This window comes from Corvus kubaryi, unplaced genomic scaffold, assembly GCF_017639235.1.
Source record: "Corvus kubaryi isolate FWS band 111438036 unplaced genomic scaffold, C.kubaryi_AGA036_p1.0 65329, whole genome shotgun sequence".
Taxonomy (NCBI): Eukaryota; Metazoa; Chordata; class Aves; order Passeriformes; family Corvidae; genus Corvus; species Corvus kubaryi.
Window position 1 is genome coordinate 58,777 of NW_024581924.1, and position 17,169 is coordinate 75,945.

The 17,169-nt window shown below is 37.4% G+C and overlaps 1 protein-coding gene across 3 annotated transcripts in view; it reads right to left on the reverse strand.

The window, feature by feature from the left end:
* Nucleotides 1-17,169, reverse strand: part of LOC121673295 (mRNA-capping enzyme) — a 172,197-nt gene that overhangs the window by 33,901 nt on the left and 121,127 nt on the right. The window lies entirely within an intron of this gene.

Genomic DNA, 17,169 nt, shown 5'->3' on the forward strand with positions numbered 1-17,169 from the left:
CCAAACCCTGGCAGGGTAACAATCTTCACCACAACAACAAGAGCTACCCTTGCAAATCTGATTACACAATTCTGTTTGGACTACTATAAAAAAGGAAAGATGTGCATTGAAGATGGATGCACACCAGTAATTCGTGTTTATGTTGCAAGCAGCTCTTCAACAAAATCATTTCACAGGCTTCTTTGTGATGGATGTCACTCAGTAACGTGGAAGAATGGCAGGTATGTGCCTTTTCTATTTATTAGAGACCAATAGAGACAAAGAAACAGCAAGAGAAAAGAATAGTAAACACATACACTCAGAGCAGCAAGCCCAAGAGTTAAAACAGATTAGGGCACATAAAAGCATGCACAGTAATAAAAAAATGACATCACTACAAGTAGAGAAAGAACAGAGAGTCTCTGTAATATTGTCTAATGGTTTGCTAAATAAAAAGAGCCCCAGATAGAGCTTGTGCTTGCTGTTCTGTTCAAGTCTTAATAAAGTTGCCACGTACACCACCAAGATCCAGAGAGACAGTGGGTAAGTTGTCTCAAATGACTGTTCATACTTCTGGAAAAGAGTTCGATTTCTGCAGACACTGTGCAAGTCAATGCTATCAGTACACAAGCTCCAAATTCCAGAGGAACATTAGGGCACTGCTGTTACGAACAGGCTGACAAGAACATCACCGGCCAGCAAAAAGGGCAGGAGAGCACTGAGCTGCTCTGACTGGATAATTACAATGTTCCTCTTGCTAAGCAAAGTCCAGGCAATCATTCTCTTCAGTTTAGAGCCTCATAAGCATTGCACTGAAATACAGGTTTTTCTTAATAATGAGAACTTTTTTGACTACAAACCCTAGAAAGAGTTTCTGTTTTGATTAAAAGGGACACTGAAAACCCATCATATTCTTCAGTAGCTCCAAGTTTTCATTAAGTGTTTGCAATTTCATATTTTCTTTCAATTTTCTTTCAATCTCATTCCCTTTAGCAATAAGGCCTCACATATGAATTAAATTAAATAGCCACAACTAAGCACGAATGAAGGCATCATTCAGCTTAAGCAATGACACTGAGGTGTCTCTTTCTTACATTATTGAGCATATATAAATATATATATACACACCTATAATTCATAATGAGTTAAATACATTTTTTATAACTAAGCCACCTGTCATTTTCAACTCATTTCTCACCATTGCCAGGCCTGTTTTCATAAACAAAAGAAAACAGAAACTCAGATGGCAGTAAATAATTTTGACCCCATAGAACATACACATCTTAGTATGATCTTGATTATTCCCAGTTCTGACAACAATATGATATGTATGAGTTTAAACTGGTTCACTAACAGTGGGAATTGGTGGAACTCAGCAAAATTACAAAGTCAAAACATTCACACATATAAAACAGTTAAGTAAGAAGAGGTGTTGAACTATCACTCTTCAAAAACCCTTCCATAATTAGATATGGGATATAAAAATTTCCAGTGCACTGACAGAAACACCCAAAAGAAGGAAAGAATAATAAGGATCAGACCACATCATCCACAGTACAGACAGGAAAAAGGATTCCTCCCTTTCCCTATCAGTCTGCCAGACTCCATCGGGAAGACTTGTACTGTTTTGCAATGGTTCAGCACTATATATGTCAGGATAAGCATACTGAGTGCATTTTCAGTCACAATAAGTCAAATTTATTCAGAACTCAGGTGTCTGGAACTGGAAAATCCAGCATATTGATCAAACTTTCTCCTGGAGCTATAAAGCAAAATCAGAAAATATTTAACTGTTTCCTAAATGGAAAGAAGCATATGGGAAGTAATTAGCAAAGAAGGTTTAAAGAGACTGCAAAAAGGATTCGAGATAGGTCATCATATTTCAGAGAGGCACTTTAAAGCAACAAAGTATTCTTCATAAGAACTGCACATAATTATTATAAGACAGAAAAGAAAAACAAAATAATCCACTAGCTATATTTCTAGTAGGGGACCTTAAAAAAGAGAAGACATTCAGTGTGATTATTCCCACGTGGGAAAAACTATTCTTTACATTTTCTTCAACATGGATAAAAATGTTGGACCATTAAAAATCTAAGTCTCTAGAATTGGTTTAGTTAGAAGTAACAAACATCCGGGGAACCTTAAGACTGGCCTTTCCAGAAGACTGCCAGTTGTCTACACAGTTTAAGTTGCTATCACTGATGTACGCTCCAAATGAACTGCAAGACTTGGCTTCCTAAATAAGATTGATATTGACATAGTACAAGCTGATTACTATTTATTCATCTTTCACTGCCTCTGCCAAAAAGCATTTTACTTACATCTTTTTATTTGTATTCACATGGCACTTCCAAAAGCAATGTTAATGCAATGTTAGGAAAATTTTTAGGGAACAGTTATTTGTAGCTCTCCCTTCCTTAAATAAGAGGTTGCGTTTTATATTTTTCTAGTTTACACATTCCTCTTGAGTTCTGTAGTTCAAAATTGTATCACCAACATGTACTCAGTTTCCATTTAAGAACTCAAGAAGGTTAAAATGAGTACCCTAATAGGATCATAATTTGATGTTCTGAAATACCCAGGGTTAGGCCCCTAAATGGTCTGAGCAATTAAAAAAATACCCAATCTCATCACTAGTCTAAACTCTTTTAGTCCAGATCTTTCTTATGAACATAATCTCTATATTTCAGAGACTGAGCTCACACAGAAGAGCCTGGAGAGGTAGGCAGGCTGTGACAAGAGTCACCACTGAGGCTCTGAATAAGCCAAACTACTGAAAGACTGTTACCATCTCCTCAGCAGCCACCAGTGGCAGTACCAAAAAGCCATGTGCCATTGAAGAGAGGGGCAAGACAGAGGAGTATATGCCAAATTCCATTTCACCCACAGAAACTCAGCACAACTGACCTCTAAATGACCACTTAGATGTACCTCTCTCTAGTCAGAAAGTTCAAACTATACATAGCTGGTTTTGGAGATCTGTATCCCAACACCAGGGTGTACTTCAAGTGCTTAAAATTAACTTCTAGTATAAACTTCAGTGTATCTAAATTGATATTCTCTCCTAATACTCTCAGCTAATTACCCTTTGCCTTTAAAGACTTGCCAATGGTAAGCAGGTTTGGTTATAAGGACTTATATGCCAATGTTTTCTTTTAAATGTCAGTCTTCTATTTATTAGTTTAACAATTGCACAATTCTGCTCTTAAAACACCATCAGCAGTACTCAACACCAAACCCTGATAAAAGTTGGACATGACTTGTAATTGGCCAAAATCAATAGCAGGCTATGAAACAGTGATGACAGTTTCACAGCACAATTATCACCTTTGAATTTCACTTCAAATAATTACCTCAAAACTATAAGAAACAATCATCAAAAATAGGAATGCTTAATGGCACTTAGACACATTTATTTTTATTTAAGAATACATAACAATATATAAAGTTGCCTAGCTTACTGACTGTCACGTATTTTATTTGTAGTCTCTTCCATTCAATACATTATTAATATAATTCCCATATTTTTCTGTACATCAAAGGAAAGAAACATGACTCCAAGAAACAGTAGTTCTTTAAGACATACTGTCCATATATAACATGACTCTATGCTCTCCTCTCCTACACACTCAAGTGAGCAGACCTCTAGCTCAATGTGCATGCTAGGGCTGCACAGTTATATTTCAGTGCGAACTACATAAAAACACAAAAAGTGTCAGGACAAACCATTTCAGAGTTTTGACAATATAATATCAAGATTTTAAAGGCCCTTCCAGTACCAAGAAAATGATGGATATATAGTTATAGATAGATAGTTATCACTAAATTCCCCTAGATTTGGTCTTTTCCAGGATATAAACGTACACAATGTTTTCAAAATCCAAGCTGCAAGAGCCAGGCACTGCTGTTTGTGGGGGAAGTTAACCATAGGAGTAGGCATGGTCAGGCCTGGTGATCCAAAAATGCGTGGTGAAAAAAGTGACATGACGATGGTTAATGCATGTAAACACAGGACAGGACTAAGAACTTGGGTAAAAGGAAACTTGGAGTAAGGCACTGTGGGAGAGCAGGGGATGTAGAACACAAGGGATGAGAAAGATATAAAGGAGTGAAAAAGCAACCTTCTGGGTTGAAAAAAAAGCATTGCGGTAGAGCTCTGAGCTGGAGAAGACCAAAGGATTAGAGAATGGGAGCAGAGGAAACTGATTTACCACAGAGTTCATCCTCCCTGAGCATAGCTGACCTTGTCTGGGGGCTGGGACATTCCCAGTACCATTGCCTCCTTGCTATCGCCTTTGGCCATGGGAAGCAGAGTGACCCTTGGCTACGGACTTTATGAGGGCAGCACATTTCGAAGGAGCCTGATCATTTCCTCTTCTCCACACACAGTCTGTTCCTGCTAACTTACTAATACATGTTAAAACGAAGGTGACTTACCCTTTCACTACCTAAAGGGGGTATAACAGAGCTGTAGAGGAACTTTTTATAAGGGCCTGTAGTGATAGGACATGGAGGAATGGCTTTAAACTGAAACAAGCTAGGTTTAGATTTAGGTATTAGGAAGAAATTCTTTCCTGTGAGGGTGGTGGGACACTGGAACAGGTTGCTCAGAGAAGCTATGGATGCCTATCCCTGGAAGACTAGGCTGGAAAGGGTTTTGAGCCACCTGGCTATGTCTAGTGGACAGTGTCCCTGCCTATGGCAGAGGTTTGGAACTTGATCTTTAAGGTCCCTTCCAACCCAAACCATTTTGCGATTTCAAGGTAATACTGACAAAAATTCAGGCACTACTCACCAACCCATCAATGCTTTGGCCATTATGTAGTATTTTGTGAAAGCAGAAAAGCAGGTGTCGAAGAGTTTCTCCGTATCTTGTTGGGAGGTGTACCCGGAAGACACCACTACAGCTTGATCTGTACCCCAAATGCCCACCCCTTCACACTCAAAAGCTGCCTTGAAAATCCACTCAGGTTACCACACAGGGCCACCCAAACTAGAGATGAACACATTAACTTCTGAGTGGTTCGTACACAAACCAGTTGTTTCCCTCTAGGCTACCTGGATCCTAGTGCTCTTGTGCAGATTATGGAAGGATGTTTCCAGAAAGGAGCATGCAAAGAAACAAAGGTGCAGGGAGGAGCCAGGAGCCGCTACCTCTCACAGGAGCAAGTTACTGCAGATTAGCTGAACGCGGTAATTTGCTCCTGTGCGAGGCAGCAGCTCCTGCGCTTGCTCTGGTGGGTGCAAGACTGGTGACATATTGTGCAGGGACACAGACTTGCAGCTCTAGCCAACAGTACAGAGGTCGGATAGGCTTGGAAAGCAGGGAGTATGAAGTGAAAAATCAGTGTGTGCAGTAGGAGGGCTGAAAAGAGGTAATTGGCACTGGAATGGTGGTACATGTAGAAGGAAAATGACAACCAATGAGCAGGCATATGGCTTGAGGTGTCTGGTTTCTCAGGAAGAAAGCTGCCCGGCAACAGGCAGTGGCAGGCACAGAACTGCCTACAGCAATGCTTCAGTTACTCACTATCCCTAGGAAACAGAACATGCAACTTCTTCCTTACATTTCAACAAAAGCACTCACAAAATTCCAGAACTGATGACAATTTATCAAATAATGTCTTGCCGTATTTTATTAGGCAGTTCTAAAATTTAACTCGACATACATTGTGTTTGAAGGGTAGTTCATTGCTCCACATAAGTCGTCTGATAGTTTATTTCTGGTTTTATTCTTGATGGTTGCCTGTTCCACCAGCTCCTGCAACTACCAGAGCACCTGACTCTAAATGAGTTTGATTCTAGATAAGCTTGTGTTTGTTTTTAGGAGCTTGGTAAGTGCTATAGCCTGCCACCAAAGCTTTGCTGGATGTAATAAAACTTCACTGTTGTAATTTATAATCATAAAGGTATTGGAGGGCATGCAAAACTGCAGAAACTTCCAAAACTCATCTTGATGCTGTACGTGTCTGTCTCTACTTTTAATGACAACATGGATGGAATTGACTGCTTTCTGCAAAGGACAAGGGGCAGCTTCTGTTGTGGTCTGTTCTCTTAACCGAAAGGGCTCTCTCCAGATCAGACACGTTTTTTTCTGGTTTATATGAACAGTGGATTGATACCTGAAACATCCTTGGTGTCTGCCTGGAGGGATCTTGCCCTATTAGAAACAATTAAAGAGGAATTCCACTGATGAGATGATGAGATAAAGGGATTAAGATAAATGCATTACTTCCAGTTTACAGTTAGAAGCAGCAAAAAGCAGCTACACTGGCACTGGGAACTGATGTAACAACTTCATATGCTGTGGGCAGACTTGCACTCTTCAGAGAGGTTGGTAGTGAAAAGATTTGAATCCTGAAAAGATGTGTCCCAAGACTGGAACAGCTGTGAAGAAAAAAAATATCCTGACACTCAGTGGGACTACTGATCTTTCTGCACATCTGCATCTTTATTGTAAGAACACCTCAGTGTACACATCAGTTGTTGATTAAGGCCAAAAATGCAACACACCCTATTTTGAATATAAATTGGGGAGTCAGAATAAAATTTTAGGAAAATCTCTGTGACCACATTCACAGTCTAAACTCCCATATTTAAAATAGCTATATAATGGGGATCAATATTAGTTATGAATGTTTTTATGTTTAATTTTAAAATGTATATTTTGTGTGATGAGCATATACAAAGACTACTACTGATAGTAGTGTCTTTGTATATGCTCATGTGTGCTTTTAAATGTCGCTGAAAATCACTCCGGATGCATTTGCACATTTCAGGCAGAAATGACTGTTAGAAGTCATGAAGACAGGTGAACAATAGCCCTGGCAACAGAACTAACACCTTTGTAAGTTAAATAACTACATTTTCAAACACTGCTTGAATGTTCTTCATAGGTAGCTTTGAGGATAAAGGTAACTTTCGTACATAATGTTATAAATTTTGTATTCAATTACACAAAGAAATTATTCCACTATGTCATTATTGAACATGATGACCAGAGCACAAATAAAGCACTATGACACAGCAGAAAGGACACCATATTCATGTGATGAAGCTGATGTCCTTTTACGAACATAATAAATATTCTGCCTTTATCCTGTGTTCATTTAAACTGGGAAGGAAAACTGCACTGTGCTGCAATATCATAGCCATAGAAAGAGATGCAGCTTCCTAAGTAGTTTCTTGAAGAATCACTTGAATTCTACTACAGTGACTTTCCAATTATATTTTGCTTCTTACTTACGGTAATCATTTCCTATTGCTTTAAAACTCTAATTACGTATTTTCTAGGAATATAAAAACAAGAAAAAAATCAGAAAAGCATAAACAGTAACATAAATTATGTTAGGGTCAAAAGAATTATCTTCCTATATTTTATTTTTTTCAACATCATTAATTATTTTGTTAATTTAATTCACCGACTACTGTAAGAGTAACATAGTGAAAACACTACACTAGGTCTTATGAAATATTTTAAAATATATAAAAGGATCCAATACAAGTTCTGAAAAAGGCTAATAACAGTGCTTGTAAATTTAAACTGGCATGCATATATGGTCTGCAAACAACATGCATTTCATCTTGTTCCAGAAGCATAGAGAGTCAAGAACTTGACAGTTCCCAGAAGCAGAGCATGAAGAACAAGGACAATGGCAACACAGGGGCTTCGCAGGCAAGACACAAAAGCTGTCTCCTGCTTTCCACAGTGCTTTTATCAAATCACCTGTTCGGGCTATGAAAATATTCTAACAAAAATTCTTACTCATCAGTCAAGCAAGAAAACATTTTTCGTGGACAAATATAAGCTATTCTAGTATAATCATCGTGGTAAGGAGTAGGCAAATAGACTGTATATCTGATTTAGGACATTCTTCCTCAAATTAGAACACAAACTGAAAAAAGTTGTGAGGGAACTGAAAGAGATATTACGGTTACATAGTAAAAATGCAAGAAACCCTCGGGTAGAACACGAGGGTAAAAAGCTTGGGAAGGAATATATTACAGTGTAAAAAAAGAGACTGTAAAGAGTTTTATAATGCTAAATTCATCTCTACAGTAAACAACCCCCCAGAAATGTAAGTAAACTTCTTTCAGTCCATGAATTCTAAATTTGCAGAATAGTCCAAGCCAAGTTAATGGTGAGTGCAATAACATAAAAGTGTATTCTACACAATATTGCCAGGGAAAAACGCGTGGGTAGCACGAACTACAGACTTGAATCTAACACCCTCAGCCCTGCACAACAGTACTACAATAGCATGTGCCATGTGTCATATTAATAAGCATGGTGCTTTCAAGCACATGCAACTCAGGCAACAATATCAATGTTACGTGCTAATTGCCCTTCGAGCTCTTATGTGTGGTACTTGAAAGGCTTCACTGAACTACCTCACTCCCTACAGTAAATCACTGTCACTGACTATTGATAATGGGAATCTTGGCAGTAACTGATCCCTGAAAGACATACTTCCGCTGAACAATGTCACCACTGTTATATACCAAATGAAATAAAAATTACATTTAGAGGGCTTGAAACTGCAAACTGAAGTGAGCTCATATCTGAGGTAATGGTCTGCAAGTGATTCCACACAATCAAAAAGAATAAACTGACCAATATGAAGGTTTACTTTGCATTAGTAGGATTTAATTTGCATCAGTTTCTGAAGAAGTGTTTGGCTGTAGTGGGCTTTTTTGGGGGGGTGGGAGTGTTTGTACACAAACACTTTCATAGAGACAGGGAGATTTTTTTCAAGGCACGTTCCTGCACCTGATAAATAAAACCACAACATCAGATGTTTCCAAACAGCACTTCTTTTTGTTTGCTGCATTAATGTCCAGTGCTGATAATATTTTAATGTTTGTCCAAAGTCTGTTTGGCTTTGCTTTACAGGCAAATAACATAAAGAAGCATTTTGACTACATTTCCATATAACCTATCCATAAAAAAATAGAAAGGAAAACTAAATAGAAACAAAAAGTACCTATTAAATAATCATGCCCATTCCTCCACCAATGCAATATTACTCCCTGTAGTATAATGAGCAATTTGGCCAGGCTGGCCATAAATTATCTGGAAAATGAGGCTGCTTGCCTTTTCCTTTGGGAGGTTATTACGTAGTTCAAGAGATTTCACTATTAGAATCTCTTTCTGACAGTAAACATCAATTTTTCTTTCTGAATATCATCCCTTTCATCTCACTGAAATATAGGACAGGAGTTAGGAACTATTCCCAATTTGCTGAAAGATCTGCCTGACATTGGCTGTGATGCAACTCTGCCCAGATTTATCCATGAATCACAAAGCGAGAGCACTCACACAGCTCTGCAGTGGCCTCACTAGAACACCATATATCCACATTCTAGTCTATGACCCCATAGGGTCCTTTCACCTTGGCCATCTTTTAAAATGTATCAGATACCACAATACAGCAAATTCAACTCACAGAATAAGTGAAGAATTGATACCACAACACGAAGCTTTGTATCCCGAGCCTTCAAGAAAATACGAAGTCTCATTACAGATATTTTAAAGTCAAAACAAAGACATTTTCAGTGTTTTAAGAGTTACTTAAGAAAAACAGATTTCTAACAACAAGTAAGATATAGAAGAAATAAATGAGATAATGAAAAAAAAGTCTCAAGCATATCCAAGTAGAAAACTGGTAAAAAATTGTCCAGTAGTTTCACTTGATCACGTGGAAAAACAGGAAACAACCAAGAAAGATAGGGAGACTTGAAAAGGTAGTGGATTTGTTTGCACCCACCAAAAAGATAAAGGCATCTAGTCAGGAACATGGGTTTTTTTAGCCACCAAAATGCAATCCCTGCAGAAACAGAGGTACTAAAAGATAATCTCTGGGGTTATGTTGATAATTAAGATGAAATACATCACCAAATCCTGATGCAACATACTCAAGCTTTCTGACATTTCTTAATATGGAGGGTCTGAATTGCTATTTTAAAAAAATCCAAGTCAATCTTACACACAGAAATAGGGTAATTTCTGCAAACTTCCCAGAGCCCTACACTTTGGCACAACATTGCTGAGCATGCTTGAGTAGCATGGCAGTGCTACTTAGGAGGTTGCACATCCCCTGCACTCACACTGTGGCTGCATCTGCCTCTCTTTTGATCATTTTAATGAAAGAATGCTTGAAAAGTAGTGGGGGACGGGAGAGGCAGCACACTGACATAATCGATTCAGACTGCCAAAAGGTGTCTGTTACAGTCTTCTTCCACAGTAATTTATTTTAAAAAAACCCATAAAACCAGGCAGTAAGTACTTTTAGATGGAAGACACTTCTTACTGTTATGGACCAAATCCTGCTTAAGAGATTGGACAGGCAGAATAAATGGTCAGTTTCCATCTTGGCAAAGGCCAAGTGACTACCCAATTTATGTAACAGACTGTTTAATATATTTATTAGTAATCAGAAAAAGTCATGAACAGAGAAAGTCTGCTGATGAAGCAAGTTATGAAGCAATGGCTGGCAACTTCAGCTAGATTACAAAGTTCATCACTTTGAAAGGAAGCTGATGTTGTATTCAGAATCACTCATACCACCTCAGCATTACTTTCCTCTGAAGTGAAAGATACATGCTCTTTTTGTATGAATGAGGGAAAGGTACTTACACCATTTAATTAAGGAATGTATCATAATGTGAATGAGCCTGTCAACTAGAACTGATATTTTCTAACATTTAAAGGGTTGACTTCAAAGCTCACTGAATTTTCTTTCCACATGAAGTTTTGTCATTCCTTTGTTCTTGGTCTTTCTAATTAAAAAAAAGAAAATAATACGAAACAACAACCAAAAAGCCCCATAAAAATCCAATCAATTAAAAAAAAAAAAAAAAAACAACAAAACCAACCCACAAAAAAACCCCAACCCCCAGACTTTTGTCCTGCACAATTATTCTAAATCATAAGAGTAGAGCTGGAAATTTTTACAGGTCGTTACTACTGAAAAACCATGACAAAGAACTGGCAGGGAAGTTATGATGGGGTGATCTCATCTGGCTATAATTTCACCCATTCTGCCCTTCATTTGACAGCACAGATGCTCCAACAGTTTTCTGGTTTTCCCAGTGCCCAGCATGCCACACCATTGGTGGCAAGACTTCACCGGTACCCTGAGTAAAGCAGCTGGTAACAGTATCCTTTTCACAATGCAGGGCAAACCAAAGACTGATCAGGTGATCTATATTTAATTTCTTGTAACAAAAGAACAAGGAGTCATTGAATTATACCTATTGAATGAGAATTCAAATGTGATAAATATTTTATCACAAAACACATAATTAAACTGGAGCTCACAGACGCTGCTCTGGTGTGCAAGAGTAACAGGGGTTGGACATGTATGTGCATAATAAAAATATCTAGACTAAAAATTTCCCCTTAAAATAAAACAGAGAATATAAAATACACCTGTCTACATTGACCAGAGATATAATCAGTATGAAAATTCCCATTTTCTTATTAAAGATCCTCCATGGGAAGGCATCATGAAAGAGCACCCTTAGCCATATGTATGCACACAGCCAGACCACTCCAACTGATTTATTTTTCTTCCTGTTTCTCCACACCACTTTAATCATTTATTCAAAATAATACTTTATTAATTAATCATGCACAACCAGAAAAATGATTGAATTACAGTCCACAAACCATTTAGGTATGGGTTCATGGGGGATGATGCAGACTGCGATCCCAAGGTGAAGCCCGTAATGAACAACGAATTGTTTGTTTGGAATACAGGATATGCACCCAGCTGCCACTCTATCCAGACCCAAGTGCCACCAGCAGAATGCTTGAACAGCCATCTGCTGCAAACAAACCTACCACCCAAAACAAGGTAGGAAGGCTGTCAGAGACTTCATGAACTCTACTGAATGCTTCACTCTCATTATTGAAACCTTTATGGGTGGTGCAAGATTTAGTTCCTCTGTCAATTATAAAATTAAATTCCTCAGCACAATCATATACAAACTTCTAAATGAAATTTCTTTTACAGAAATTCTTCAGGTAGTAATAGACATAAATGTAATATTCCACATTCTGAAGTATTAAGAAATGCAGCTTTCCTGGGTGTGACAAAATAAAGGACATTATCTTGTAATATCAACTAACAACACCGTAATACTCATTATTGCATGTGTAATCTAGAAGGCACTTGCAGGAAAGCTGCCCTTTTGTGTTGCTGGTGCGTTGCTCTGCTCTGCTCAAAAAAAAAAAAAAATCTGTATCCTGACCTGTAAGGCTCCTTTCTCTGTTAGGGAAATCACTGCTCTGTATTAGGGTGCTCTGCTTCACTTCAGAAGTGCCACATCTCCTCCAGTAACCCCTTTATCCATTTCTCTGTCTTTCCTTTATTTCTCACTTTAATGTCCAGCTGCCCCTTGGTTTTGTTTTCTACAGACTTTAAGATGGCTGTGTCCCTTCAATACATTCTCCCCCTCTCCCTTCTTCTTTCTCTGACCTTTTATCCTAACTCCCAAATTCAGAGGGGAAGCATACTTTTATCAGAGCCACCAGGAGGGGAGTAGGAATGCACTGAGATGATGGCAGCCTGGGCAATGCTAAGAAATGGAAGGCAGACAGCATTAGGAGCAAAAGGAACCTTCTGAGATGCCTCTGCTCCACACACAGCATTTGCTTCACATCAACAACTCCAAGGTTCACAACTACTGTTCCAGTTTCTCCTGAGCAGCCATGATCTCCACTCCAGTTTAAACCTGAGGCAGCTATTAAAACCACACAGGGCACTAGCCAGGCTCCCTCCTTCCCAGGCACCTGGCACACAGCCACATCTGAGTTCACACCCCAAGAAGTCCCACACAGCCAGACCCACTTCCCTGTGTGAGGAAGAGGACCAAGAAGCATCACCATCTTATAGAGCTGCTTCTAGAAAGTTTTTTTTCTAATACAACTATTTTGCAAGCTCTTCATATGCTATCAGTATTCTTCTTTTCCAATGCCAGCTTTTTAGACTTTATTTAAAATTATTAATCCATTTTGTGACACACTCTCTCAAAACTCAAATAAGCTGAAGTCTGTGTGATAAGCAACTTGCAGAAATGTATCTTTTCTATAAACTGTGGGACAAAATTAATTGAATTCTTTATTAAAATTTCTGTATTATTATTACAGAAAGAGAGCATCATTTCATTTACTGTACTGAATGATTAATTCTTATTATGTAGGGCACAAGTGAAAGAGTAATTATGATTAAATGCAAACTGCACAGGACAAAAAATTGGTTACTTCCAGACCCTGGTTGATAACCACTGATTTAACTGGTATCAGGATGACCTGCTTTGTCTCTTCTTTCACCTCTTTCTGAGAAGATTTATGTAATGTAAATTATTAAGTTATTAATTAACAAATGTACAGTAAAGCAGGGGTGTTTTTCCATTTTGCAGTATGCCTCCAATACATACTTTTTTACTCCAAGCAATTTTGCATGTCTTCTTGGACTATAATGTGCCCTTGCTAAAAAAAGCTTGCTAAAAAAATTAGTGTAACATAGTTCAATATATTTTGGTTTTCCAAGCAGAAAATTCTCATGGTGGTTTTATAAGGTTCCTGCATGGATAATAAGCCTTTTAAAGTAATATAGCTAACTGCAATTAACTACTGGTATTACAGAAAAAAAAAAGTGATCTTAATTTAGGTCTGATTTAAGGTAGGACAAAGTCTCCAAGAAAAAGTAGTATGTTTTCTTAGACTAAGCAATACAGCCAGGAAAAAAAAAGGAAGGAGCATGCAAGTTAATCTCAAGTATGGAGAAAGACTTTGATGTCTAGAAATTTGGCTATTTTTTAATATATCTAAGATAAGCATAACAAAATAACATAAGCAATTACCTTTTCCTATATACCAGCTACATCTTCAGACCATCAAAGAGAAAAACTTATCAATGGGCATACAGGAATGCAATTTCAGCTATTTCATGAAAATTCTATGCATTTTAACCAGGACTTTAATCACTTTGGAGTAGTGACAGCAAATAAAAAATCATCACCTTTACTGGGAAACCAACCCTGAAGACTCACATGCAAATATGGGTGAGAGAAGTAAAGGAGAATGAATAAAACTTCACAGGAACACAAAATTGAATCTACCTGGGAACAGTTACACAGAAATGAGAAGACACAGAAGAGAGGAAAGGGCAAACTCGTAGAGCACATATTACTGTAACAGATGACGGGAAACCTACATTTTAACACACCCCTGCTGTCAAGTTTTATACCAGCTAGGAAACCCAAGAGCTGAGTGTCTCATATCTTCTTTTACAACCTTGTTTCTTAGAAAACATGCAATTTAGGAGAGGTCAAAGTTACTCTGTTTACTCAGCTACTACAGATCTGGCCAAGCACAGCCCCTGAGGTCAACTCTTTGTGGAAGAACTCAATTGCTTTTGGACATTCCTCTGCTACATTTTACATGCACAAATTAGTGACAATGGAATTACACTGACAGTTCCTGCAATTCCACTCTTTTTTTGGTCTAAATATTTCATTTCAAATTCAGAATATTGCTTTAATTTTCACACCTGACATTTACACTGGAAGAAGTCTTATCCATGATTGATTTAAAATGCACAGAAAAAGCATTAACTCTAAGTTAACTTTATATGCAAACACATTCCTGAAGCAGTAGAATAGTATCTATCAGACAACAATTAATACAAATACTGCAAAATCAAGCTTCAATTGTTCCTTCAGAGGAATCTTTATCATTCCTTTTTTGAAGTTACTTTCAACACCACCTTGTTATTATGGCAGAGAAAATTTATTATCAGAGAGCAAACAGGCATTTCATTCAGATATGAATCACTCACAGCTAAGACAGAACATAATTATTGTATTTGACATTTGAAAACTAAGAGAAAGGAAAAGTTTATTGTTTTCCTTAGGATCAGAATGCAAGAAGAAGGGTTTTCCGCATGAAACTTTGCTTTAGAGGAGTCATCAGTTTCATAACTCAGCTTTCAGCAACAAATACATTTGGACCAAATGCTGTATAAAATCCTTTGGGAAATGAATGACCATCAATCTATACAGAGGAAAGCAGCAGAACTGACAGTGCCATATAATTTCAATACTAGTTCTTTTCTGCAGTCAATAGGGTTCATAGTTCATCCTCAGGCTTATCCAGTAAACTTGTCAACACTGTAAGTTTTTAAGTAATTGGTGCAGGTTATGCCATGCTTTAAATATGTGGGACCAATTTGCTTTCACTCAAATGAAAGTGTTTTACAACTGTAAAACAATGGCCCCTCCTCTTGCCACAGTCTGGACATAGGCATGTCTTTTGCCCATAGAGGCTCTATCAAACCACAAAATTTGCCAGTCAAACAACATAAAAAAAATCTTAATCTCTGAAAAAGGAAGAAAACACATGGAACACCTGGAATATTCCTCCATACTGCATGTATCTGAATATTACAAAGAAACAACTGGCATATGATACATGAAAAAAAATTAAGTTGTGTAATAGCTTCCTCTTATTTTTAATATGAGAGCAAAACTAAACAACAGAGAAATTATCACCATGCAGAAACCATTAATCATATCTTATTAAACAGCTGAGCAAAAGAGAAAAATGACCAGTTTTGAACATTTTGTTTTGTTGACACATAATTCAAATAACTGAATTTAATACTTCTGCTGTTAAAACAAGCTGTATTTACTGCCTATTTTAGCTGGAAGAAAGCATTTGCATGCCCTACCATACCATTGCCTCTTCTAAAGCCAAAACATTATTCTAGTTTATCATGATACAGAATTCACCTTTTGAAACACAATTTTCTTAACACACAAGTAATGTGTAAAGATTTTTTATAAAAGTGAGCATTGTGCAGAAACCAAGCTCAAACACCCTGCTCAGTGAGACTTGAATAATTTCTGCTTCTCTTCTTGACTGAGACCAGAATGATCAACAGTAAGTCTTGAGTCAGAACTGTGTACAGATCATTTTAATTACAAATTAAAAGTCAGAATGTTACTGATACATTAGTTGAGAAGAGTTAACCATGTCCATAGCAAATTTCCCCTTCTGGAGGGGAGATAATAGCTCAGAGCCTGCATTACGAGACATCCAATTCACTTGTCAAACTATCTGTCTTAATCTATTCCACAAATCAAGAGATCTCCTACAACTCAATATCCACTTTCAAGTAGAATTCTGTATTCCTGAGAAAAAAAGACTAAAAACCTGAGAATTTGATACTTTAACATTCACCAAAAGAGTGAAGTGCTTTTATAAACATCTGTGTGAAATGATGGTTTTGACATGCAGAATTGAGAGGGGAAAAAATAAAATCATCAAATTCACTATCCTGTTTCACTCTTCTCATTCCAATCTTCTCTATCCTATAATTAGAGATATACACATTATATTTCATTTATAATCCACTGATAAATATTTGCTCACAGTGCAATCTTTTAATACTTTGTGAAGAAAAGGCTTTAAGTATGAAAATAGCCAAAGATTATAGCTTTGAAAATATTTAGTTGTTATAAGAGGGAAAAATGCCATCTGCTGGGTACAGCTGAGGACTGTCCTTTTCTTACCAACACACCATGCTGTCCTGAGAGAGTTTTCTCTCCACTTCATAGTTCATTTTTCCCATCTTGAAAACTGGTACACATACATGCATTGGTGCTGAGGAGATGTAACAGCAACCTCACTAAAACTCTGTAAAACAAAAACTTCTTACCCTATACCTCTCAGATGCTGGAGATCTGACAACAGATAGGATGACTAGCAATAATAACAATAATAACGCTTTTAATCTTCCAAGAACATCAGAACTGTCTCTAACAGCCCTCCCCTTTCCCCCAAATACTTCACATACTTTTGTATCTTCATTGATATAAACTTCACTATCAGGTGATTAAAAAGTTGTTCAGCTTATACATACAAAGCCGAGCAACACACTGGTGTTCGCTTCTCTATTAATCATATACAACTTTTCTGCTATTTATAAGCCACAGAACACTAGTTGGTGGAGTACAGGTGAAGAACCACTTAGTTACCTAGCTTAAAAGCACTAAATCAAGGCACTGAAAACCTCACTAGTAAAGCAGTAAAATTTGAAAAAGAAGTAGAGAATGTCCAGTTAAGAAATATATTTGCATGAAGAAAGTGAAAAATTAGGAAGAGCAGAGACTGATTTA